General features: G+C 51.4%; 85 non-coding genes across 85 annotated transcripts in view; all 85 read right to left on the reverse strand.

The window, feature by feature from the left end:
• Positions 1–111, reverse strand: part of LOC137491783 (5S ribosomal RNA) — a 119-nt gene extending 8 nt beyond the window's left edge. The window contains exon 1 of the ribosomal RNA XR_015486195.1: positions 1–111. This exon is cut by the window's left edge and continues 8 nt beyond it. This is a non-coding gene — a ribosomal RNA (5S ribosomal RNA).
• A 58-nt stretch (positions 112–169) lies between these two features.
• On the reverse strand, positions 170–288 carry LOC141383705 (5S ribosomal RNA). Its single transcript, XR_015489292.1, has one exon. It is a non-coding gene; the product is annotated as a 5S ribosomal RNA (ribosomal RNA).
• A 58-nt stretch (positions 289–346) lies between these two features.
• Positions 347–465, reverse strand: LOC141383591 (5S ribosomal RNA). Its single transcript, XR_015489008.1, has one exon. It is a non-coding gene; the product is annotated as a 5S ribosomal RNA (ribosomal RNA).
• Positions 466–523: 58 nt separating this feature from the next.
• Positions 524–642, reverse strand: LOC141383315 (5S ribosomal RNA). Its single transcript, XR_015488246.1, has one exon. It is a non-coding gene; the product is annotated as a 5S ribosomal RNA (ribosomal RNA).
• A 58-nt stretch (positions 643–700) lies between these two features.
• LOC137493900 (5S ribosomal RNA) lies at positions 701–819 on the reverse strand. The gene has a single exon (XR_015486196.1). It is a non-coding gene; the product is annotated as a 5S ribosomal RNA (ribosomal RNA).
• Positions 820–877: 58 nt separating this feature from the next.
• Positions 878–996, reverse strand: LOC141383634 (5S ribosomal RNA). The gene has a single exon (XR_015489158.1). It is a non-coding gene; the product is annotated as a 5S ribosomal RNA (ribosomal RNA).
• A 58-nt stretch (positions 997–1,054) lies between these two features.
• On the reverse strand, positions 1,055–1,173 carry LOC137493450 (5S ribosomal RNA). The gene has a single exon (XR_015488599.1). It is a non-coding gene; the product is annotated as a 5S ribosomal RNA (ribosomal RNA).
• A 58-nt stretch (positions 1,174–1,231) lies between these two features.
• LOC137491749 (5S ribosomal RNA) lies at positions 1,232–1,350 on the reverse strand. The gene has a single exon (XR_015486197.1). It is a non-coding gene; the product is annotated as a 5S ribosomal RNA (ribosomal RNA).
• Positions 1,351–1,408: 58 nt separating this feature from the next.
• LOC137493448 (5S ribosomal RNA) lies at positions 1,409–1,527 on the reverse strand. The gene has a single exon (XR_015486198.1). It is a non-coding gene; the product is annotated as a 5S ribosomal RNA (ribosomal RNA).
• A 58-nt stretch (positions 1,528–1,585) lies between these two features.
• On the reverse strand, positions 1,586–1,704 carry LOC141383706 (5S ribosomal RNA). Its single transcript, XR_015489293.1, has one exon. It is a non-coding gene; the product is annotated as a 5S ribosomal RNA (ribosomal RNA).
• Positions 1,705–1,762: 58 nt separating this feature from the next.
• Positions 1,763–1,881, reverse strand: LOC137493439 (5S ribosomal RNA). The gene has a single exon (XR_015489009.1). It is a non-coding gene; the product is annotated as a 5S ribosomal RNA (ribosomal RNA).
• Positions 1,882–1,939: 58 nt separating this feature from the next.
• LOC137493447 (5S ribosomal RNA) lies at positions 1,940–2,058 on the reverse strand. The gene has a single exon (XR_015486199.1). It is a non-coding gene; the product is annotated as a 5S ribosomal RNA (ribosomal RNA).
• A 58-nt stretch (positions 2,059–2,116) lies between these two features.
• On the reverse strand, positions 2,117–2,235 carry LOC137491727 (5S ribosomal RNA). Its single transcript, XR_015486200.1, has one exon. It is a non-coding gene; the product is annotated as a 5S ribosomal RNA (ribosomal RNA).
• A 58-nt stretch (positions 2,236–2,293) lies between these two features.
• Positions 2,294–2,412, reverse strand: LOC141383635 (5S ribosomal RNA). The gene has a single exon (XR_015489159.1). It is a non-coding gene; the product is annotated as a 5S ribosomal RNA (ribosomal RNA).
• Positions 2,413–2,470: 58 nt separating this feature from the next.
• On the reverse strand, positions 2,471–2,589 carry LOC141383492 (5S ribosomal RNA). The gene has a single exon (XR_015488600.1). It is a non-coding gene; the product is annotated as a 5S ribosomal RNA (ribosomal RNA).
• Positions 2,590–2,647: 58 nt separating this feature from the next.
• On the reverse strand, positions 2,648–2,766 carry LOC137493446 (5S ribosomal RNA). Its single transcript, XR_015486201.1, has one exon. It is a non-coding gene; the product is annotated as a 5S ribosomal RNA (ribosomal RNA).
• Positions 2,767–2,824: 58 nt separating this feature from the next.
• Positions 2,825–2,943, reverse strand: LOC137493898 (5S ribosomal RNA). Its single transcript, XR_015486202.1, has one exon. It is a non-coding gene; the product is annotated as a 5S ribosomal RNA (ribosomal RNA).
• Positions 2,944–3,001: 58 nt separating this feature from the next.
• Positions 3,002–3,120, reverse strand: LOC141383707 (5S ribosomal RNA). The gene has a single exon (XR_015489294.1). It is a non-coding gene; the product is annotated as a 5S ribosomal RNA (ribosomal RNA).
• Positions 3,121–3,178: 58 nt separating this feature from the next.
• LOC141383592 (5S ribosomal RNA) lies at positions 3,179–3,297 on the reverse strand. The gene has a single exon (XR_015489011.1). It is a non-coding gene; the product is annotated as a 5S ribosomal RNA (ribosomal RNA).
• Positions 3,298–3,355: 58 nt separating this feature from the next.
• Positions 3,356–3,474, reverse strand: LOC141383317 (5S ribosomal RNA). Its single transcript, XR_015488247.1, has one exon. It is a non-coding gene; the product is annotated as a 5S ribosomal RNA (ribosomal RNA).
• A 58-nt stretch (positions 3,475–3,532) lies between these two features.
• On the reverse strand, positions 3,533–3,651 carry LOC137491683 (5S ribosomal RNA). Its single transcript, XR_015486203.1, has one exon. It is a non-coding gene; the product is annotated as a 5S ribosomal RNA (ribosomal RNA).
• A 58-nt stretch (positions 3,652–3,709) lies between these two features.
• LOC137493437 (5S ribosomal RNA) lies at positions 3,710–3,828 on the reverse strand. Its single transcript, XR_015489160.1, has one exon. It is a non-coding gene; the product is annotated as a 5S ribosomal RNA (ribosomal RNA).
• A 58-nt stretch (positions 3,829–3,886) lies between these two features.
• LOC141383493 (5S ribosomal RNA) lies at positions 3,887–4,005 on the reverse strand. Its single transcript, XR_015488601.1, has one exon. It is a non-coding gene; the product is annotated as a 5S ribosomal RNA (ribosomal RNA).
• A 58-nt stretch (positions 4,006–4,063) lies between these two features.
• On the reverse strand, positions 4,064–4,182 carry LOC137491672 (5S ribosomal RNA). Its single transcript, XR_015486204.1, has one exon. It is a non-coding gene; the product is annotated as a 5S ribosomal RNA (ribosomal RNA).
• Positions 4,183–4,240: 58 nt separating this feature from the next.
• Positions 4,241–4,359, reverse strand: LOC137491661 (5S ribosomal RNA). Its single transcript, XR_015486207.1, has one exon. It is a non-coding gene; the product is annotated as a 5S ribosomal RNA (ribosomal RNA).
• Positions 4,360–4,417: 58 nt separating this feature from the next.
• Positions 4,418–4,536, reverse strand: LOC137491650 (5S ribosomal RNA). The gene has a single exon (XR_015489295.1). It is a non-coding gene; the product is annotated as a 5S ribosomal RNA (ribosomal RNA).
• A 58-nt stretch (positions 4,537–4,594) lies between these two features.
• On the reverse strand, positions 4,595–4,713 carry LOC141383593 (5S ribosomal RNA). The gene has a single exon (XR_015489012.1). It is a non-coding gene; the product is annotated as a 5S ribosomal RNA (ribosomal RNA).
• Positions 4,714–4,771: 58 nt separating this feature from the next.
• Positions 4,772–4,890, reverse strand: LOC137491627 (5S ribosomal RNA). Its single transcript, XR_015488248.1, has one exon. It is a non-coding gene; the product is annotated as a 5S ribosomal RNA (ribosomal RNA).
• A 58-nt stretch (positions 4,891–4,948) lies between these two features.
• LOC137491616 (5S ribosomal RNA) lies at positions 4,949–5,067 on the reverse strand. Its single transcript, XR_015486208.1, has one exon. It is a non-coding gene; the product is annotated as a 5S ribosomal RNA (ribosomal RNA).
• Positions 5,068–5,125: 58 nt separating this feature from the next.
• Positions 5,126–5,244, reverse strand: LOC137491605 (5S ribosomal RNA). The gene has a single exon (XR_015489161.1). It is a non-coding gene; the product is annotated as a 5S ribosomal RNA (ribosomal RNA).
• A 58-nt stretch (positions 5,245–5,302) lies between these two features.
• Positions 5,303–5,421, reverse strand: LOC141383494 (5S ribosomal RNA). The gene has a single exon (XR_015488602.1). It is a non-coding gene; the product is annotated as a 5S ribosomal RNA (ribosomal RNA).
• A 58-nt stretch (positions 5,422–5,479) lies between these two features.
• On the reverse strand, positions 5,480–5,598 carry LOC137493896 (5S ribosomal RNA). Its single transcript, XR_015486209.1, has one exon. It is a non-coding gene; the product is annotated as a 5S ribosomal RNA (ribosomal RNA).
• Positions 5,599–5,656: 58 nt separating this feature from the next.
• On the reverse strand, positions 5,657–5,775 carry LOC137493524 (5S ribosomal RNA). Its single transcript, XR_015486210.1, has one exon. It is a non-coding gene; the product is annotated as a 5S ribosomal RNA (ribosomal RNA).
• A 58-nt stretch (positions 5,776–5,833) lies between these two features.
• On the reverse strand, positions 5,834–5,952 carry LOC137495259 (5S ribosomal RNA). The gene has a single exon (XR_015489296.1). It is a non-coding gene; the product is annotated as a 5S ribosomal RNA (ribosomal RNA).
• Positions 5,953–6,010: 58 nt separating this feature from the next.
• On the reverse strand, positions 6,011–6,129 carry LOC137495248 (5S ribosomal RNA). The gene has a single exon (XR_015488198.1). It is a non-coding gene; the product is annotated as a 5S ribosomal RNA (ribosomal RNA).
• Positions 6,130–6,187: 58 nt separating this feature from the next.
• On the reverse strand, positions 6,188–6,306 carry LOC141383318 (5S ribosomal RNA). Its single transcript, XR_015488249.1, has one exon. It is a non-coding gene; the product is annotated as a 5S ribosomal RNA (ribosomal RNA).
• A 58-nt stretch (positions 6,307–6,364) lies between these two features.
• Positions 6,365–6,483, reverse strand: LOC137495226 (5S ribosomal RNA). The gene has a single exon (XR_015486211.1). It is a non-coding gene; the product is annotated as a 5S ribosomal RNA (ribosomal RNA).
• A 58-nt stretch (positions 6,484–6,541) lies between these two features.
• On the reverse strand, positions 6,542–6,660 carry LOC141383535 (5S ribosomal RNA). Its single transcript, XR_015488795.1, has one exon. It is a non-coding gene; the product is annotated as a 5S ribosomal RNA (ribosomal RNA).
• Positions 6,661–6,718: 58 nt separating this feature from the next.
• Positions 6,719–6,837, reverse strand: LOC137493523 (5S ribosomal RNA). The gene has a single exon (XR_015489297.1). It is a non-coding gene; the product is annotated as a 5S ribosomal RNA (ribosomal RNA).
• Positions 6,838–6,895: 58 nt separating this feature from the next.
• On the reverse strand, positions 6,896–7,014 carry LOC141383319 (5S ribosomal RNA). Its single transcript, XR_015488251.1, has one exon. It is a non-coding gene; the product is annotated as a 5S ribosomal RNA (ribosomal RNA).
• Positions 7,015–7,072: 58 nt separating this feature from the next.
• On the reverse strand, positions 7,073–7,191 carry LOC141383709 (5S ribosomal RNA). The gene has a single exon (XR_015489298.1). It is a non-coding gene; the product is annotated as a 5S ribosomal RNA (ribosomal RNA).
• Positions 7,192–7,249: 58 nt separating this feature from the next.
• LOC141383637 (5S ribosomal RNA) lies at positions 7,250–7,368 on the reverse strand. Its single transcript, XR_015489162.1, has one exon. It is a non-coding gene; the product is annotated as a 5S ribosomal RNA (ribosomal RNA).
• A 58-nt stretch (positions 7,369–7,426) lies between these two features.
• LOC141383495 (5S ribosomal RNA) lies at positions 7,427–7,545 on the reverse strand. The gene has a single exon (XR_015488603.1). It is a non-coding gene; the product is annotated as a 5S ribosomal RNA (ribosomal RNA).
• A 58-nt stretch (positions 7,546–7,603) lies between these two features.
• On the reverse strand, positions 7,604–7,722 carry LOC137495191 (5S ribosomal RNA). The gene has a single exon (XR_015486212.1). It is a non-coding gene; the product is annotated as a 5S ribosomal RNA (ribosomal RNA).
• Positions 7,723–7,780: 58 nt separating this feature from the next.
• Positions 7,781–7,899, reverse strand: LOC137495180 (5S ribosomal RNA). Its single transcript, XR_015486213.1, has one exon. It is a non-coding gene; the product is annotated as a 5S ribosomal RNA (ribosomal RNA).
• A 58-nt stretch (positions 7,900–7,957) lies between these two features.
• Positions 7,958–8,076, reverse strand: LOC141383710 (5S ribosomal RNA). The gene has a single exon (XR_015489299.1). It is a non-coding gene; the product is annotated as a 5S ribosomal RNA (ribosomal RNA).
• A 58-nt stretch (positions 8,077–8,134) lies between these two features.
• LOC137495169 (5S ribosomal RNA) lies at positions 8,135–8,253 on the reverse strand. Its single transcript, XR_015488199.1, has one exon. It is a non-coding gene; the product is annotated as a 5S ribosomal RNA (ribosomal RNA).
• A 58-nt stretch (positions 8,254–8,311) lies between these two features.
• Positions 8,312–8,430, reverse strand: LOC141383320 (5S ribosomal RNA). Its single transcript, XR_015488252.1, has one exon. It is a non-coding gene; the product is annotated as a 5S ribosomal RNA (ribosomal RNA).
• Positions 8,431–8,488: 58 nt separating this feature from the next.
• On the reverse strand, positions 8,489–8,607 carry LOC137493669 (5S ribosomal RNA). The gene has a single exon (XR_015486214.1). It is a non-coding gene; the product is annotated as a 5S ribosomal RNA (ribosomal RNA).
• A 58-nt stretch (positions 8,608–8,665) lies between these two features.
• Positions 8,666–8,784, reverse strand: LOC141383638 (5S ribosomal RNA). Its single transcript, XR_015489163.1, has one exon. It is a non-coding gene; the product is annotated as a 5S ribosomal RNA (ribosomal RNA).
• Positions 8,785–8,842: 58 nt separating this feature from the next.
• LOC141383496 (5S ribosomal RNA) lies at positions 8,843–8,961 on the reverse strand. Its single transcript, XR_015488604.1, has one exon. It is a non-coding gene; the product is annotated as a 5S ribosomal RNA (ribosomal RNA).
• A 58-nt stretch (positions 8,962–9,019) lies between these two features.
• LOC137495069 (5S ribosomal RNA) lies at positions 9,020–9,138 on the reverse strand. The gene has a single exon (XR_015486215.1). It is a non-coding gene; the product is annotated as a 5S ribosomal RNA (ribosomal RNA).
• Positions 9,139–9,196: 58 nt separating this feature from the next.
• On the reverse strand, positions 9,197–9,315 carry LOC137494957 (5S ribosomal RNA). The gene has a single exon (XR_015486216.1). It is a non-coding gene; the product is annotated as a 5S ribosomal RNA (ribosomal RNA).
• A 58-nt stretch (positions 9,316–9,373) lies between these two features.
• LOC137494845 (5S ribosomal RNA) lies at positions 9,374–9,492 on the reverse strand. The gene has a single exon (XR_015489301.1). It is a non-coding gene; the product is annotated as a 5S ribosomal RNA (ribosomal RNA).
• A 58-nt stretch (positions 9,493–9,550) lies between these two features.
• On the reverse strand, positions 9,551–9,669 carry LOC137494731 (5S ribosomal RNA). The gene has a single exon (XR_015488200.1). It is a non-coding gene; the product is annotated as a 5S ribosomal RNA (ribosomal RNA).
• Positions 9,670–9,727: 58 nt separating this feature from the next.
• On the reverse strand, positions 9,728–9,846 carry LOC137494619 (5S ribosomal RNA). The gene has a single exon (XR_015488253.1). It is a non-coding gene; the product is annotated as a 5S ribosomal RNA (ribosomal RNA).
• Positions 9,847–9,904: 58 nt separating this feature from the next.
• Positions 9,905–10,023, reverse strand: LOC137494508 (5S ribosomal RNA). Its single transcript, XR_015486218.1, has one exon. It is a non-coding gene; the product is annotated as a 5S ribosomal RNA (ribosomal RNA).
• A 58-nt stretch (positions 10,024–10,081) lies between these two features.
• LOC137494395 (5S ribosomal RNA) lies at positions 10,082–10,200 on the reverse strand. Its single transcript, XR_015486219.1, has one exon. It is a non-coding gene; the product is annotated as a 5S ribosomal RNA (ribosomal RNA).
• Positions 10,201–10,258: 58 nt separating this feature from the next.
• On the reverse strand, positions 10,259–10,377 carry LOC141383711 (5S ribosomal RNA). Its single transcript, XR_015489302.1, has one exon. It is a non-coding gene; the product is annotated as a 5S ribosomal RNA (ribosomal RNA).
• Positions 10,378–10,435: 58 nt separating this feature from the next.
• Positions 10,436–10,554, reverse strand: LOC141383321 (5S ribosomal RNA). Its single transcript, XR_015488254.1, has one exon. It is a non-coding gene; the product is annotated as a 5S ribosomal RNA (ribosomal RNA).
• A 58-nt stretch (positions 10,555–10,612) lies between these two features.
• On the reverse strand, positions 10,613–10,731 carry LOC141383712 (5S ribosomal RNA). Its single transcript, XR_015489304.1, has one exon. It is a non-coding gene; the product is annotated as a 5S ribosomal RNA (ribosomal RNA).
• Positions 10,732–10,789: 58 nt separating this feature from the next.
• On the reverse strand, positions 10,790–10,908 carry LOC141383639 (5S ribosomal RNA). Its single transcript, XR_015489164.1, has one exon. It is a non-coding gene; the product is annotated as a 5S ribosomal RNA (ribosomal RNA).
• Positions 10,909–10,966: 58 nt separating this feature from the next.
• LOC141383497 (5S ribosomal RNA) lies at positions 10,967–11,085 on the reverse strand. Its single transcript, XR_015488605.1, has one exon. It is a non-coding gene; the product is annotated as a 5S ribosomal RNA (ribosomal RNA).
• A 58-nt stretch (positions 11,086–11,143) lies between these two features.
• Positions 11,144–11,262, reverse strand: LOC137492403 (5S ribosomal RNA). The gene has a single exon (XR_015486220.1). It is a non-coding gene; the product is annotated as a 5S ribosomal RNA (ribosomal RNA).
• Positions 11,263–11,320: 58 nt separating this feature from the next.
• On the reverse strand, positions 11,321–11,439 carry LOC137492402 (5S ribosomal RNA). Its single transcript, XR_015486221.1, has one exon. It is a non-coding gene; the product is annotated as a 5S ribosomal RNA (ribosomal RNA).
• A 58-nt stretch (positions 11,440–11,497) lies between these two features.
• On the reverse strand, positions 11,498–11,616 carry LOC141383713 (5S ribosomal RNA). The gene has a single exon (XR_015489305.1). It is a non-coding gene; the product is annotated as a 5S ribosomal RNA (ribosomal RNA).
• Positions 11,617–11,674: 58 nt separating this feature from the next.
• Positions 11,675–11,793, reverse strand: LOC137492400 (5S ribosomal RNA). Its single transcript, XR_015488201.1, has one exon. It is a non-coding gene; the product is annotated as a 5S ribosomal RNA (ribosomal RNA).
• Positions 11,794–11,851: 58 nt separating this feature from the next.
• Positions 11,852–11,970, reverse strand: LOC141383322 (5S ribosomal RNA). The gene has a single exon (XR_015488255.1). It is a non-coding gene; the product is annotated as a 5S ribosomal RNA (ribosomal RNA).
• A 58-nt stretch (positions 11,971–12,028) lies between these two features.
• LOC137492398 (5S ribosomal RNA) lies at positions 12,029–12,147 on the reverse strand. The gene has a single exon (XR_015486223.1). It is a non-coding gene; the product is annotated as a 5S ribosomal RNA (ribosomal RNA).
• Positions 12,148–12,205: 58 nt separating this feature from the next.
• Positions 12,206–12,324, reverse strand: LOC141383640 (5S ribosomal RNA). The gene has a single exon (XR_015489165.1). It is a non-coding gene; the product is annotated as a 5S ribosomal RNA (ribosomal RNA).
• Positions 12,325–12,382: 58 nt separating this feature from the next.
• On the reverse strand, positions 12,383–12,501 carry LOC141383498 (5S ribosomal RNA). The gene has a single exon (XR_015488607.1). It is a non-coding gene; the product is annotated as a 5S ribosomal RNA (ribosomal RNA).
• Positions 12,502–12,559: 58 nt separating this feature from the next.
• Positions 12,560–12,678, reverse strand: LOC137492395 (5S ribosomal RNA). Its single transcript, XR_015486224.1, has one exon. It is a non-coding gene; the product is annotated as a 5S ribosomal RNA (ribosomal RNA).
• Positions 12,679–12,736: 58 nt separating this feature from the next.
• On the reverse strand, positions 12,737–12,855 carry LOC137492394 (5S ribosomal RNA). Its single transcript, XR_015486225.1, has one exon. It is a non-coding gene; the product is annotated as a 5S ribosomal RNA (ribosomal RNA).
• A 58-nt stretch (positions 12,856–12,913) lies between these two features.
• Positions 12,914–13,032, reverse strand: LOC141383714 (5S ribosomal RNA). Its single transcript, XR_015489306.1, has one exon. It is a non-coding gene; the product is annotated as a 5S ribosomal RNA (ribosomal RNA).
• Positions 13,033–13,090: 58 nt separating this feature from the next.
• Positions 13,091–13,209, reverse strand: LOC137492391 (5S ribosomal RNA). Its single transcript, XR_015488256.1, has one exon. It is a non-coding gene; the product is annotated as a 5S ribosomal RNA (ribosomal RNA).
• Positions 13,210–13,267: 58 nt separating this feature from the next.
• LOC137492390 (5S ribosomal RNA) lies at positions 13,268–13,386 on the reverse strand. Its single transcript, XR_015486226.1, has one exon. It is a non-coding gene; the product is annotated as a 5S ribosomal RNA (ribosomal RNA).
• A 58-nt stretch (positions 13,387–13,444) lies between these two features.
• On the reverse strand, positions 13,445–13,563 carry LOC137492389 (5S ribosomal RNA). The gene has a single exon (XR_015486227.1). It is a non-coding gene; the product is annotated as a 5S ribosomal RNA (ribosomal RNA).
• A 58-nt stretch (positions 13,564–13,621) lies between these two features.
• On the reverse strand, positions 13,622–13,740 carry LOC137492388 (5S ribosomal RNA). The gene has a single exon (XR_015486228.1). It is a non-coding gene; the product is annotated as a 5S ribosomal RNA (ribosomal RNA).
• A 58-nt stretch (positions 13,741–13,798) lies between these two features.
• Positions 13,799–13,917, reverse strand: LOC141383683 (5S ribosomal RNA). The gene has a single exon (XR_015489213.2). It is a non-coding gene; the product is annotated as a 5S ribosomal RNA (ribosomal RNA).
• A 58-nt stretch (positions 13,918–13,975) lies between these two features.
• LOC137492386 (5S ribosomal RNA) lies at positions 13,976–14,094 on the reverse strand. Its single transcript, XR_015486230.1, has one exon. It is a non-coding gene; the product is annotated as a 5S ribosomal RNA (ribosomal RNA).
• Positions 14,095–14,152: 58 nt separating this feature from the next.
• LOC137492385 (5S ribosomal RNA) lies at positions 14,153–14,271 on the reverse strand. The gene has a single exon (XR_015486231.1). It is a non-coding gene; the product is annotated as a 5S ribosomal RNA (ribosomal RNA).
• A 58-nt stretch (positions 14,272–14,329) lies between these two features.
• LOC137492384 (5S ribosomal RNA) lies at positions 14,330–14,448 on the reverse strand. Its single transcript, XR_015486232.1, has one exon. It is a non-coding gene; the product is annotated as a 5S ribosomal RNA (ribosomal RNA).
• Positions 14,449–14,506: 58 nt separating this feature from the next.
• LOC137492383 (5S ribosomal RNA) lies at positions 14,507–14,625 on the reverse strand. Its single transcript, XR_015486233.1, has one exon. It is a non-coding gene; the product is annotated as a 5S ribosomal RNA (ribosomal RNA).
• Positions 14,626–14,683: 58 nt separating this feature from the next.
• Positions 14,684–14,802, reverse strand: LOC137492381 (5S ribosomal RNA). The gene has a single exon (XR_015486234.1). It is a non-coding gene; the product is annotated as a 5S ribosomal RNA (ribosomal RNA).
• Positions 14,803–14,860: 58 nt separating this feature from the next.
• LOC137492380 (5S ribosomal RNA) lies at positions 14,861–14,979 on the reverse strand. The gene has a single exon (XR_015486235.1). It is a non-coding gene; the product is annotated as a 5S ribosomal RNA (ribosomal RNA).
• Between the last annotated feature and the right edge of the window lie 21 nt (positions 14,980–15,000).

Consider the following 15,000-nt stretch of genomic DNA (forward strand, 5'->3'; position numbering starts at 1 on the left):
GCACCTGGTATTCCCAGGCGGTCTCCCATCCAAGTACTAACCAGGCCCGACCCTGCTTTACTTCCGAGTTCAGATGAGATCGGGCATTTCCAGGGTGGTATGGCCGTAAGCGAAAGAGGCTGTCAAGCGTTGGCTATTTAAATCAGCTGCCAAATGAAGGGCTTCGAAAAGCTTACAGCACCTGGTATTCCCAGGCGGTCTCCCATCCAAGTACTAACCAGGCCCGACCCTGCTTTACTTCCGAGTTCAGATGAGATTGGGCATTTCCAGGGTGGTATGGCCGTAAGCGAAAAAGGCTGTCAAGCGTTGGCTATTTAAATCAGCTGCCAAATGAAGCACTTCGAAAAGCTTACAGCACCTGGTATTCCCAGGCGGTCTCCCATCCAAGTACTAACCAGGCCCGACCCTGCTTTACTTCCGAGATCAGATGAGATCGGGCATTTCCAGGGTAGTATGGCCGTAAGCGAAAGAGGCTGTCAAGCGTTGGCTATTTAAATCAGCTGCCAAATGAAGCACTTCGAAAAGCTTACAGCACCTGGTATTCCCAGGCGGTCTCCCATCCAAGTACTAACCAGGCCCGACCCTGCTTTACTTCCGAGTTCAGATGAGATCGGGCATTTCCAGGGTGGTATGGCCATAAGCGAAAGAGGCTGTCAAGCGTTGGCTATTTAAATCAGCTGCCAAATGAAGCACTTCGAAAAGCTTACAGCACCTGGTATTCCCAGGCGGTCTCCCATCCAAGTACTAACCAGGCCCGACCCTGCTTTACTTCCGAGTTCAGATGAGATCGGGCATTTCCAGGGTGGTATGGCCGTAAGCGAAAGAGGCTGTCAAGCGTTGGCTATTTAAATCAGCTGCCAAATGAAGGGCTTCGAAAAGCTTACAGCACCTGGTATTCCCAGGCGGTCTCCCATCCAAGTACTAACCAGGCCCGACCCTGCTTTACTTCCGAGATCAGATGAGATCGGGCATTTCCAGGGTGGTACGGCCGTAAGCGAAAGAGGCTGTCAAGCGTTGGCTATTTAAATCAGCTGCCAAATGAAGCACTTCGAAAAGCTTACAGCACCTGGTATTCCCAGGCGGTCTCCCATCTAAGTACTAACCAGGCCCGACCCTGCTTTACTTCCGAGTTCAGATGAGATCGGGCATTTCCAGGGTGGTATGGCCATAAGCGAAAGAGGCTGTCAAGCGTTGGCTATTTAAATCAGCTGCCAAATGAAGCACTTCGAAAAGCTTACAGCACCTGGTATTCCCAGGCGGTCTCCCATCCAAGTACTAACCAGGCCCGACCCTGCTTTACTTCCGAGTTCAGATGAGATCGGGCATTTCCAGGGTGGTATGGCCGTAAGCGAAAGAGGCTGTCAAGCGTTGGCTATTTAAATCAGCTGCCAAATGAAGGGCTTCGAAAAGCTTACAGCACCTGGTATTCCCAGGCGGTCTCCCATCCAAGTACTAACCAGGCCCGACCCTGCTTTACTTCCGAGTTCAGATGAGATCGGGCATTTCCAGGGTGGTATGGCCGTAAGCGAAAGAGGCTGTCAAGCGTTGGCTATTTAAATCAGCTGCCAAATGAAGGGCTTCGAAAAGCTTACAGCACCTGGTATTCCCAGGCGGTCTCCCATCCAAGTACTAACCAGGCCCGACCCTGCTTTACTTCCGAGTTCAGATGAGATTGGGCATTTCCAGGGTGGTATGGCCGTAAGCGAAAAAGGCTGTCAAGCGTTGGCTATTTAAATCAGCTGCCAAATGAAGCACTTCGAAAAGCTTACAGCACCTGGTATTCCCAGGCGGTCTCCCATCCAAGTACTAACCAGGCCCGACCCTGCTTTACTTCCGAGATCAGATGAGATCGGGCATTTCCAGGGTAGTATGGCCGTAAGCGAAAGAGGCTGTCAAGCGTTGGCTATTTAAATCAGCTGCCAAATGAAGCACTTCGAAAAGCTTACAGCACCTGGTATTCCCAGGCGGTCTCCCATCCAAGTACTAACCAGGCCCGACCCTGCTTTACTTCCGAGTTCAGATGAGATCGGGCATTTCCAGGGTGGTATGGCCGTAAGCGAAAGAGGCTGTCAAGCGTTGGCTATTTAAATCAGCTGCCAAATGAAGCACTTCGAAAAGCTTACAGCACCTGGTATTCCCAGGCGGTCTCCCATCCAAGTACTAACCAGGCCCGACCCTGCTTTACTTCCGAGTTCAGATGAGATCGGGCATTTCCAGGGTGGTATGGCCGTAAGCGAAAGAGGCTGTCAAGCGTTGGCTATTTAAATCAGCTGCCAAATGAAGGGCTTCGAAAAGCTTACAGCACCTGGTATTCCCAGGCGGTCTCCCATCCAAGTACTAACCAGGCCCGACCCTGCTTTACTTCCGAGATCAGATGAGATCGGGCATTTCCAGGGTGGTACGGCCGTAAGCGAAAGAGGCTGTCAAGCGTTGGCTATTTAAATCAGCTGCCAAATGAAGCACTTCGAAAAGCTTACAGCACCTGGTATTCCCAGGCGGTCTCCCATCTAAGTACTAACCAGGCCCGACCCTGCTTTACTTCCGAGTTCAGATGAGATCGGGCATTTCCAGGGTGGTATGGCCATAAGCGAAAGAGGCTGTCAAGCGTTGGCTATTTAAATCAGCTGCCAAATGAAGCACTTCGAAAAGCTTACAGCACCTGGTATTCCCAGGCGGTCTCCCATCCAAGTACTAACCAGGCCCGACCCTGCTTTACTTCCGAGTTCAGATGAGATCGGGCATTTCCAGGGTGGTATGGCCGTAAGCGAAAGAGGCTGTCAAGCGTTGGCTATTTAAATCAGCTGCCAAATGAAGGGCTTCGAAAAGCTTACAGCACCTGGTATTCCCAGGCGGTCTCCCATCCAAGTACTAACCAGGCCCGACCCTGCTTTACTTCCGAGTTCAGATGAGATCGGGCATTTCCAGGGTGGTATGGCCGTAAGCGAAAGAGGCTGTCAAGCGTTGGCTATTTAAATCAGCTGCCAAATGAAGGGCTTCGAAAAGCTTACAGCACCTGGTATTCCCAGGCGGTCTCCCATCCAAGTACTAACCAGGCCCGACCCTGCTTTACTTCCGAGTTCAGATGAGATTGGGCATTTCCAGGGTGGTATGGCCGTAAGCGAAAAAGGCTGTCAAGCGTTGGCTATTTAAATCAGCTGCCAAATGAAGCACTTCGAAAAGCTTACAGCACCTGGTATTCCCAGGCGGTCTCCCATCCAAGTACTAACCAGGCCCGACCCTGCTTTACTTCCGAGATCAGATGAGATCGGGCATTTCCAGGGTAGTATGGCCGTAAGCGAAAGAGGCTGTCAAGCGTTGGCTATTTAAATCAGCTGCCAAATGAAGCACTTCGAAAAGCTTACAGCACCTGGTATTCCCAGGCGGTCTCCCATCCAAGTACTAACCAGGCCCGACCCTGCTTTACTTCCGAGTTCAGATGAGATCGGGCATTTCCAGGGTGGTATGGCCATAAGCGAAAGAGGCTGTCAAGCGTTGGCTATTTAAATCAGCTGCCAAATGAAGCACTTCGAAAAGCTTACAGCACCTGGTATTCCCAGGCGGTCTCCCATCCAAGTACTAACCAGGCCCGACCCTGCTTTACTTCCGAGTTCAGATGAGATCGGGCATTTCCAGGGTGGTATGGCCGTAAGCGAAAGAGGCTGTCAAGCGTTGGCTATTTAAATCAGCTGCCAAATGAAGGGCTTCGAAAAGCTTACAGCACCTGGTATTCCCAGGCGGTCTCCCATCCAAGTACTAACCAGGCCCGACCCTGCTTTACTTCCGAGATCAGATGAGATCGGGCATTTCCAGGGTGGTACGGCCGTAAGCGAAAGAGGCTGTCAAGCGTTGGCTATTTAAATCAGCTGCCAAATGAAGCACTTCGAAAAGCTTACAGCACCTGGTATTCCCAGGCGGTCTCCCATCTAAGTACTAACCAGGCCCGACCCTGCTTTACTTCCGAGTTCAGATGAGATCGGGCATTTCCAGGGTGGTATGGCCATAAGCGAAAGAGGCTGTCAAGCGTTGGCTATTTAAATCAGCTGCCAAATGAAGCACTTCGAAAAGCTTACAGCACCTGGTATTCCCAGGCGGTCTCCCATCCAAGTACTAACCAGGCCCGACCCTGCTTTACTTCCGAGTTCAGATGAGATCGGGCATTTCCAGGGTGGTATGGCCGTAAGCGAAAGAGGCTGTCAAGCGTTGGCTATTTAAATCAGCTGCCAAATGAAGGGCTTCGAAAAGCTTACAGCACCTGGTATTCCCAGGCGGTCTCCCATCCAAGTACTAACCAGGCCCGACCCTGCTTTACTTCCGAGTTCAGATGAGATCGGGCATTTCCAGGGTGGTATGGCCGTAAGCGAAAGAGGCTGTCAAGCGTTGGCTATTTAAATCAGCTGCCAAATGAAGGGCTTCGAAAAGCTTACAGCACCTGGTATTCCCAGGCGGTCTCCCATCCAAGTACTAACCAGGCCCGACCCTGCTTTACTTCCGAGTTCAGATGAGATTGGGCATTTCCAGGGTGGTATGGCCGTAAGCGAAAAAGGCTGTCAAGCGTTGGCTATTTAAATCAGCTGCCAAATGAAGCACTTCGAAAAGCTTACAGCACCTGGTATTCCCAGGCGGTCTCCCATCCAAGTACTAACCAGGCCCGACCCTGCTTTACTTCCGAGATCAGATGAGATCGGGCATTTCCAGGGTAGTATGGCCGTAAGCGAAAGAGGCTGTCAAGCGTTGGCTATTTAAATCAGCTGCCAAATGAAGCACTTCGAAAAGCTTACAGCACCTGGTATTCCCAGGCGGTCTCCCATCCAAGTACTAACCAGGCCCGACCCTGCTTTACTTCCGAGTTCAGATGAGATCGGGCATTTCCAGGGTGGTATGGCCATAAGCGAAAGAGGCTGTCAAGCGTTGGCTATTTAAATCAGCTGCCAAATGAAGCACTTCGAAAAGCTTACAGCACCTGGTATTCCCAGGCGGTCTCCCATCCAAGTACTAACCAGGCCCGACCCTGCTTTACTTCCGAGTTCAGATGAGATCGGGCATTTCCAGGGTGGTATGGCCGTAAGCGAAAGAGGCTGTCAAGCGTTGGCTATTTAAATCAGCTGCCAAATGAAGGGCTTCGAAAAGCTTACAGCACCTGGTATTCCCAGGCGGTCTCCCATCCAAGTACTAACCAGGCCCGACCCTGCTTTACTTCCGAGATCAGATGAGATCGGGCATTTCCAGGGTGGTACGGCCGTAAGCGAAAGAGGCTGTCAAGCGTTGGCTATTTAAATCAGCTGCCAAATGAAGCACTTCGAAAAGCTTACAGCACCTGGTATTCCCAGGCGGTCTCCCATCTAAGTACTAACCAGGCCCGACCCTGCTTTACTTCCGAGTTCAGATGAGATCGGGCATTTCCAGGGTGGTATGGCCATAAGCGAAAGAGGCTGTCAAGCGTTGGCTATTTAAATCAGCTGCCAAATGAAGCACTTCGAAAAGCTTACAGCACCTGGTATTCCCAGGCGGTCTCCCATCCAAGTACTAACCAGGCCCGACCCTGCTTTACTTCCGAGTTCAGATGAGATCGGGCATTTCCAGGGTGGTATGGCCGTAAGCGAAAGAGGCTGTCAAGCGTTGGCTATTTAAATCAGCTGCCAAATGAAGGGCTTCGAAAAGCTTACAGCACCTGGTATTCCCAGGCGGTCTCCCATCCAAGTACTAACCAGGCCCGACCCTGCTTTACTTCCGAGTTCAGATGAGATCGGGCATTTCCAGGGTGGTATGGCCGTAAGCGAAAGAGGCTGTCAAGCGTTGGCTATTTAAATCAGCTGCCAAATGAAGGGCTTCGAAAAGCTTACAGCACCTGGTATTCCCAGGCGGTCTCCCATCCAAGTACTAACCAGGCCCGACCCTGCTTTACTTCCGAGTTCAGATGAGATTGGGCATTTCCAGGGTGGTATGGCCGTAAGCGAAAAAGGCTGTCAAGCGTTGGCTATTTAAATCAGCTGCCAAATGAAGCACTTCGAAAAGCTTACAGCACCTGGTATTCCCAGGCGGTCTCCCATCCAAGTACTAACCAGGCCCGACCCTGCTTTACTTCCGAGATCAGATGAGATCGGGCATTTCCAGGGTGGTATGGCCGTAAGCGAAAGAGGCTGTCAAGCGTTGGCTATTTAAATCAGCTGCCAAATGAAGCACTTCGAAAAGCTTACAGCACCTGGTATTCCCAGGCGGTCTCCCATCCAAGTACTAACCAGGCCCGACCCTGCTTTACTTCCGAGTTCAGATGAGATCGGGCATTTCCAGGGTGGTATGGCCATAAGCGAAAGAGGCTGTCAAGCGTTGGCTATTTAAATCAGCTGCCAAATGAAGCACTTCGAAAAGCTTACAGCACCTGGTATTCCCAGGCGGTCTCCCATCCAAGTACTAACCAGGCCCGACCCTGCTTTACTTCCGAGTTCAGATGAGATCGGGCATTTCCAGGGTGGTATGGCCGTAAGCGAAAGAGGCTGTCAAGCGTTGGCTATTTAAATCAGCTGCCAAATGAAGGGCTTCGAAAAGCTTACAGCACCTGGTATTCCCAGGCGGTCTACCATCCAAGTACTAACCAGGCCCGACCCTGCTTTACTTCCGAGTTCAGATGAGATCGGGCATTTCCAGGGTGGTATGGCCGTAAGCGAAAGAGGCTGTCAAGCGTTGGCTATTTAAATCAGCTGCCAAATGAAGGGCTTCGAAAAGCTTACAGCACCTGGTATTCCCAGGCGGTCTCCCATCCAAGTACTAACCAGGCCCGACCCTGCTTTACTTCCGAGTTCAGATGAGATTGGGCATTTCCAGGGTGGTATGGCCGTAAGCGAAAAAGGCTGTCAAGCGTTGGCTATTTAAATCAGCTGCCAAATGAAGCACTTCGAAAAGCTTACAGCACCTGGTATTCCCAGGCGGTCTCCCATCCAAGTACTAACCAGGCCCGACCCTGCTTTACTTCCGAGTTCAGATGAGATCGGGCATTTCCAGGGTGGTATGGCCATAAGCGAAAGAGGCTGTCAAGCGTTGGCTATTTAAATCAGCTGCCAAATGAAGGGCTTCGAAAAGCTTACAGCACCTGGTATTCCCAGGCGGTCTCCCATCCAAGTACTAACCAGGCCCGACCCTGCTTTACTTCCGAGTTCAGATGAGATTGGGCATTTCCAGGGTGGTATGGCCGTAAGCGAAAGAGGCTGTCAAGCGTTGGCTATTTAAATCAGCTGCCAAATGAAGGGCTTCGAAAAGCTTACAGCACCTGGTATTCCCAGGCGGTCTCCCATCCAAGTACTAACCAGGCCCGACCCTGCTTTACTTCCGAGATCAGATGAGATCGGGCATTTCCAGGGTGGTACGGCCGTAAGCGAAAGAGGCTGTCAAGCGTTGGCTATTTAAATCAGCTGCCAAATGAAGCACTTCGAAAAGCTTACAGCACCTGGTATTCCCAGGCGGTCTCCCATCTAAGTACTAACCAGGCCCGACCCTGCTTTACTTCCGAGTTCAGATGAGATCGGGCATTTCCAGGGTGGTATGGCCATAAGCGAAAGAGGCTGTCAAGCGTTGGCTATTTAAATCAGCTGCCAAATGAAGCACTTCGAAAAGCTTACAGCACCTGGTATTCCCAGGCGGTCTCCCATCCAAGTACTAACCAGGCCCGACCCTGCTTTACTTCCGAGTTCAGATGAGATCGGGCATTTCCAGGGTGGTATGGCCGTAAGCGAAAGAGGCTGTCAAGCGTTGGCTATTTAAATCAGCTGCCAAATGAAGGGCTTCGAAAAGCTTACAGCACCTGGTATTCCCAGGCGGTCTCCCATCCAAGTACTAACCAGGCCCGACCCTGCTTTACTTCCGAGTTCAGATGAGATCGGGCATTTCCAGGGTGGTATGGCCGTAAGCGAAAGAGGCTGTCAAGCGTTGGCTATTTAAATCAGCTGCCAAATGAAGGGCTTCGAAAAGCTTACAGCACCTGGTATTCCCAGGCGGTCTCCCATCCAAGTACTAACCAGGCCCGACCCTGCTTTACTTCCGAGTTCAGATGAGATTGGGCATTTCCAGGGTGGTATGGCCGTAAGCGAAAAAGGCTGTCAAGCGTTGGCTATTTAAATCAGCTGCCAAATGAAGCACTTCGAAAAGCTTACAGCACCTGGTATTCCCAGGCGGTCTCCCATCCAAGTACTAACCAGGCCCGACCCTGCTTTACTTCCGAGATCAGATGAGATCGGGCATTTCCAGGGTGGTATGGCCGTAAGCGAAAGAGGCTGTCAAGCGTTGGCTATTTAAATCAGCTGCCAAATGAAGCACTTCGAAAAGCTTACAGCACCTGGTATTCCCAGGCGGTCTCCCATCCAAGTACTAACCAGGCCCGACCCTGCTTTACTTCCGAGTTCAGATGAGATCGGGCATTTCCAGGGTGGTATGGCCATAAGCGAAAGAGGCTGTCAAGCGTTGGCTATTTAAATCAGCTGCCAAATGAAGCACTTCGAAAAGCTTACAGCACCTGGTATTCCCAGGCGGTCTCCCATCCAAGTACTAACCAGGCCCGACCCTGCTTTACTTCCGAGTTCAGATGAGATCGGGCATTTCCAGGGTGGTATGGCCGTAAGCGAAAGAGGCTGTCAAGCGTTGGCTATTTAAATCAGCTGCCAAATGAAGGGCTTCGAAAAGCTTACAGCACCTGGTATTCCCAGGCGGTCTCCCATCCAAGTACTAACCAGGCCCGACCCTGCTTTACTTCCGAGATCAGATGAGATCGGGCATTTCCAGGGTGGTACGGCCGTAAGCGAAAGAGGCTGTCAAGCGTTGGCTATTTAAATCAGCTGCCAAATGAAGCACTTCGAAAAGCTTACAGCACCTGGTATTCCCAGGCGGTCTCCCATCTAAGTACTAACCAGGCCCGACCCTGCTTTACTTCCGAGTTCAGATGAGATCGGGCATTTCCAGGGTGGTATGGCCATAAGCGAAAGAGGCTGTCAAGCGTTGGCTATTTAAATCAGCTGCCAAATGAAGCACTTCGAAAAGCTTACAGCACCTGGTATTCCCAGGCGGTCTCCCATCCAAGTACTAACCAGGCCCGACCCTGCTTTACTTCCGAGTTCAGATGAGATCGGGCATTTCCAGGGTGGTATGGCCGTAAGCGAAAGAGGCTGTCAAGCGTTGGCTATTTAAATCAGCTGCCAAATGAAGGGCTTCGAAAAGCTTACAGCACCTGGTATTCCCAGGCGGTCTCCCATCCAAGTACTAACCAGGCCCGACCCTGCTTTACTTCCGAGTTCAGATGAGATCGGGCATTTCCAGGGTGGTATGGCCGTAAGCGAAAGAGGCTGTCAAGCGTTGGCTATTTAAATCAGCTGCCAAATGAAGGGCTTCGAAAAGCTTACAGCACCTGGTATTCCCAGGCGGTCTCCCATCCAAGTACTAACCAGGCCCGACCCTGCTTTACTTCCGAGTTCAGATGAGATTGGGCATTTCCAGGGTGGTATGGCCGTAAGCGAAAAAGGCTGTCAAGCGTTGGCTATTTAAATCAGCTGCCAAATGAAGCACTTCGAAAAGCTTACAGCACCTGGTATTCCCAGGCGGTCTCCCATCCAAGTACTAACCAGGCCCGACCCTGCTTTACTTCCGAGATCAGATGAGATCGGGCATTTCCAGGGTGGTATGGCCGTAAGCGAAAGAGGCTGTCAAGCGTTGGCTATTTAAATCAGCTGCCAAATGAAGCACTTCGAAAAGCTTACAGCACCTGGTATTCCCAGGCGGTCTCCCATCCAAGTACTAACCAGGCCCGACCCTGCTTTACTTCCGAGTTCAGATGAGATCGGGCATTTCCAGGGTGGTATGGCCATAAGCGAAAGAGGCTGTCAAGCGTTGGCTATTTAAATCAGCTGCCAAATGAAGCACTTCGAAAAGCTTACAGCACCTGGTATTCCCAGGCGGTCTCCCATCCAAGTACTAACCAGGCCCGACCCTGCTTTACTTCCGAGTTCAGATGAGATCGGGCATTTCCAGGGTGGTATGGCCGTAAGCGAAAGAGGCTGTCAAGCGTTGGCTATTTAAATCAGCTGCCAAATGAAGGGCTTCGAAAAGCTTACAGCACCTGGTATTCCCAGGCGGTCTCCCATCCAAGTACTAACCAGGCCCGACCCTGCTTTACTTCCGAGTTCAGATGAGATCGGGCATTTCCAGGGTGGTATGGCCGTAAGCGAAAGAGGCTGTCAAGCGTTGGCTATTTAAATCAGCTGCCAAATGAAGGGCTTCGAAAAGCTTACAGCACCTGGTATTCCCAGGCGGTCTCCCATCCAAGTACTAACCAGGCCCGACCCTGCTTTACTTCCGAGTTCAGATGAGATTGGGCATTTCCAGGGTGGTATGGCCGTAAGCGAAAAAGGCTGTCAAGCGTTGGCTATTTAAATCAGCTGCCAAATGAAGCACTTCGAAAAGCTTACAGCACCTGGTATTCCCAGGCGGTCTCCCATCCAAGTACTAACCAGGCCCGACCCTGCTTTACTTCCGAGTTCAGATGAGATCGGGCATTTCCAGGGTGGTATGGCCATAAGCGAAAGAGGCTGTCAAGCGTTGGCTATTTAAATCAGCTGCCAAATGAAGGGCTTCGAAAAGCTTACAGCACCTGGTATTCCCAGGCGGTCTCCCATCCAAGTACTAACCAGGCCCGACCCTGCTTTACTTCCGAGTTCAGATGAGATTGGGCATTTCCAGGGTGGTATGGCCGTAAGCGAAAGAGGCTGTCAAGCGTTGGCTATTTAAATCAGCTGCCAAATGAAGGGCTTCGAAAAGCTTACAGCACCTGGTATTCCCAGGCGGTCTCCCATCCAAGTACTAACCAGGCCCGACCCTGCTTTACTTCCGAGATCAGATGAGATCGGGCATTTCCAGGGTGGTACGGCCGTAAGCGAAAGAGGCTGTCAAGCGTTGGCTATTTAAATCAGCTGCCAAATGAAGCACTTCGAAAAGCTTACAGCACCTGGTATTCCCAGGCGGTCTCCCATCTAAGTACTAACCAGGCCCGACCCTGCTTTACTTCCGAGTTCAGATGAGATCGGGCATTTCCAGGGTGGTATGGCCATAAGCGAAAGAGGCTGTCAAGCGTTGGCTATTTAAATCAGCTGCCAAATGAAGCACTTCGAAAAGCTTACAGCACCTGGTATTCCCAGGCGGTCTCCCATCCAAGTACTAACCAGGCCCGACCCTGCTTTACTTCCGAGTTCAGATGAGATCGGGCATTTCCAGGGTGGTATGGCCGTAAGCGAAAGAGGCTGTCAAGCGTTGGCTATTTAAATCAGCTGCCAAATGAAGGGCTTCGAAAAGCTTACAGCACCTGGTATTCCCAGGCGGTCTCCCATCCAAGTACTAACCAGGCCCGACCCTGCTTTACTTCCGAGTTCAGATGAGATCGGGCATTTCCAGGGTGGTATGGCCGTAAGCGAAAGAGGCTGTCAAGCGTTGGCTATTTAAATCAGCTGCCAAATGAAGGGCTTCGAAAAGCTTACAGCACCTGGTATTCCCAGGCGGTCTCCCATCCAAGTACTAACCAGGCCCGACCCTGCTTTACTTCCGAGTTCAGATGAGATTGGGCATTTCCAGGGTGGTATGGCCGTAAGCGAAAAAGGCTGTCAAGCGTTGGCTATTTAAATCAGCTGCCAAATGAAGCACTTCGAAAAGCTTACAGCACCTGGTATTCCCAGGCGGTCTCCCATCCAAGTACTAACCAGGCCCGACCCTGCTTTACTTCCGAGATCAGATGAGATCGGGCATTTCCAGGGTGGTATGGCCGTAAGCGAAAGAGGCTGTCAAGCGTTGGCTATTTAAATCAGCTGCCAAATGAAGCACTTCGAAAAGCTTACAGCACCTGGTATTCCCAGGCGGTCTCCCATCCAAGTACTAACCAGGCCCGACCCTGCTTTACTTCCGAGTTCAGATGAGATCGGGCATTTCCAGGGTGGTATGGCCATAAGCGAAAGAGGCTGTCAAGCGTTGGCTATTTAAATCAGCTGCCAAATGAAGCACTTCGAAAAGCTTACAGCACCTGGTATTCCCAGGCGGTCTCCCATCCAAGTACTAACCAGGCCCGACCCTGCTTTACTTCCGAGTTCAGATGAGATCGGGCATTTCCAGGGTGGTATGGCCGTAAGCGAAAGAGGCTGTCAAGCGTTGGCTATTTAAATCAGCTGCCAAATGAAGGGCTTCGAAAAGCTTACAGCACCTGGTATTCCCAGGCGGTCTCCCATCCAAGTACTAACCAGGCCCGACCCTGCTTTACTTCCGAGATCAGATGAGATCGGGCATTTCCAGGGTGGTACGGCCGTAAGCGAAAGAGGCTGTCAAGCGTTGGCTATTTAAATCAGCTGCCAAATGAAGCACTTCGAAAAGCTTACAGCACCTGGTATTCCCAGGCGGTCTCCCATCTAAGTACTAACCAGGCCCGACCCTGCTTTACTTCCGAGTTCAGATGAGATCGGGCATTTCCAGGGTGGTATGGCCATAAGCGAAAGAGGCTGTCAAGCGTTGGCTATTTAAATCAGCTGCCAAATGAAGCACTTCGAAAAGCTTACAGCACCTGGTATTCCCAGGCGGTCTCCCATCCAAGTACTAACCAGGCCCGACCCTGCTTTACTTCCGAGTTCAGATGAGATCGGGCATTTCCAGGGTGGTATGGCCGTAAGCGAAAGAGGCTGTCAAGCGTTGGCTATTTAAATCAGCTGCCAAATGAAGGGCTTCGAAAAGCTTACAGCACCTGGTATTCCCAGGCGGTCTCCCATCCAAGTACTAACCAGGCCCGACCCTGCTTTACTTCCGAGTTCAGATGAGATCGGGCATTTCCAGGGTGGTATGGCCGTAAGCGAAAGAGGCTGTCAAGCGTTGGCTATTTAAATCAGCTGCCAAATGAAGGGCTTCGAAAAGCTTACAGCACCTGGTATTCCCAGGCGGTCTCCCATCCAAGTACTAACCAGGCCCGACCCTGCTTTACTTCCGAGTTCAGATGAGATTGGGCATTTCCAGGGTGGTATGGCCGTAAGCGAAAAAGGCTGTCAAGCGTTGGCTATTTAAATCAGCTGCCAAATGAAGCACTTCGAAAAGCTTACAGCACCTGGTATTCCCAGGCGGTCTCCCATCCAAGTACTAACCAGGCCCGACCCTGCTTTACTTCCGAGTTCAGATGAGATCGGGCATTTCCAGGGTGGTATGGCCATAAGCGAAAGAGGCTGTCAAGCGTTGGCTATTTAAATCAGCTGCCAAATGAAGCACTTCGAAAAGCTTACAGCACCTGGTATTCCCAGGCGGTCTCCCATCCAAGTACTAACCAGGCCCGACCCTGCTTTACTTCCGAGTTCAGATGAGATCGGGCATTTCCAGGGTGGTATGGCCGTAAGCGAAAGAGGCTGTCAAGCGTTGGCTATTTAAATCAGCTGCCAAATGAAGGGCTTCGAAAAGCTTACAGCACCTGGTATTCCCAGGCGGTCTCCCATCCAAGTACTAACCAGGCCCGACCCTGCTTTACTTCCGAGTTCAGATGAGATCGGGCATTTCCAGGGTGGTATGGCCGTAAGCGAATGAGGCTGTCAAGCGTTGGCTATTTAAATCAGCTGCCAAATGAAGCACTTCGAAAAGCTTACAGCACCTGGTATTCCCAGGCGGTCTCCCATCCAAGTACTAACCAGGCCCGACCCTGCTTTACTTCCGAGTTCAGATGAGATCGGGCATTTCCAGGGTGGTATGGCCGTAAGCGAAAGAGGCTGTCAAGCGTTGGCTATTTAAATCAGCTGCCAAATGAAGGGCTTCGAAAAGCTTACAGCACCTGGTATTCCCAGGCGGTCTCCCATCCAAGTACTAACCAGGCCCGACACTGCTTTACTTCCGAGTTCAGATGAGATTGGGCATTTCCAGGGTGGTATGGCCGTAAGCGAAAGAGGCTGTCAAGCGTTGGCTATTTAAATCAGCTGCCAAATGAAGGGCTTCGAAAAGCTTACAGCACCTGGTATTCCCAGGCGGTCTCCCATCCAAGTACTAACCAGGCCCGACCCTGCTTTACTTCCGAGTTCAGATGAGATCGGGCATTTCCAGGGTGGTATGGCCGTAAGCGAAAGAGGCTGTCAAGCGTTGGCTATTTAAATCAGCTGCCAAATGAAGGGCTTCGAAAAGCTTACAGCACCTGGTATTCCCAGGCGGTCTCCCATCCAAGTACTAACCAGGCCCGACCCTGCTTTACTTCCGAGTTCAGATGAGATCGGGCATTTCCAGGGTGGTATGGCCGTAAGCGAAAGAGGCTGTCAAGCGTTGGCTATTTAAATCAGCTGCCAAATGAAGCACTTCGAAAAGCTTACAGCACCTGGTATTCCCAGGCGGTCTCCCATCCAAGTACTAACCAGGCCCGACCCTGCTTTACTTCCGAGTTCAGATGAGATCGGGCATTTCCAGGGTGGTATGGCCGTAAGCGAAAGAGGCTGTCAAGCGTTGGCTATTTAAATCAGCTGCCAAATGAAGGGCTTCGAAAAGCTTACAGCACCTGGTATTCCCAGGCGGTCTCCCATCCAAGTACTAACCAGGCCCGACCCTGCTTTACTTCCGAGTTCAGATGAGATCGGGCATTTCCAGGGTGGTATGGCCGTAAGCGAAAGAGGCTGTCAAGCGTTGGCTATTTAAATCAGCTGCCAAATGAAGGGCTTCGAAAAGCTTACAGCACCTGGTATTCCCAGGCGGTCTCCCATCCAAGTACTAACCAGGCCCGACCCTGCTTTACTTCCGAGTTCAGATGAGATCGGGCATTTCCAGGGTGGTATGGCCGTAAGCGAAAGAGGCTGTCAAGCGTTGGCTATTTAAATCAGCTGCCAAATGAAGGGCTTCGAAAAGCTTACAGCACCTGGTATTCCCAGGCGGTCTCCCATCCAAGTACTAACCAGGCCCGACCCTGCTTTACTTCCGAGTTCAGATGAGATCGGGCATTTCCAGGGTGGTATGGCCGTAAGCGAAAGAGGCTGTCAAGCGTTG

Source organism: Danio rerio, chromosome 4, assembly GCF_052040795.2.
Source record: "Danio rerio strain M-AB ecotype USA chromosome 4, GRCz13ab, whole genome shotgun sequence".
Lineage (NCBI taxonomy): Eukaryota > Metazoa > Chordata > Actinopteri > Cypriniformes > Danionidae > Danio > Danio rerio.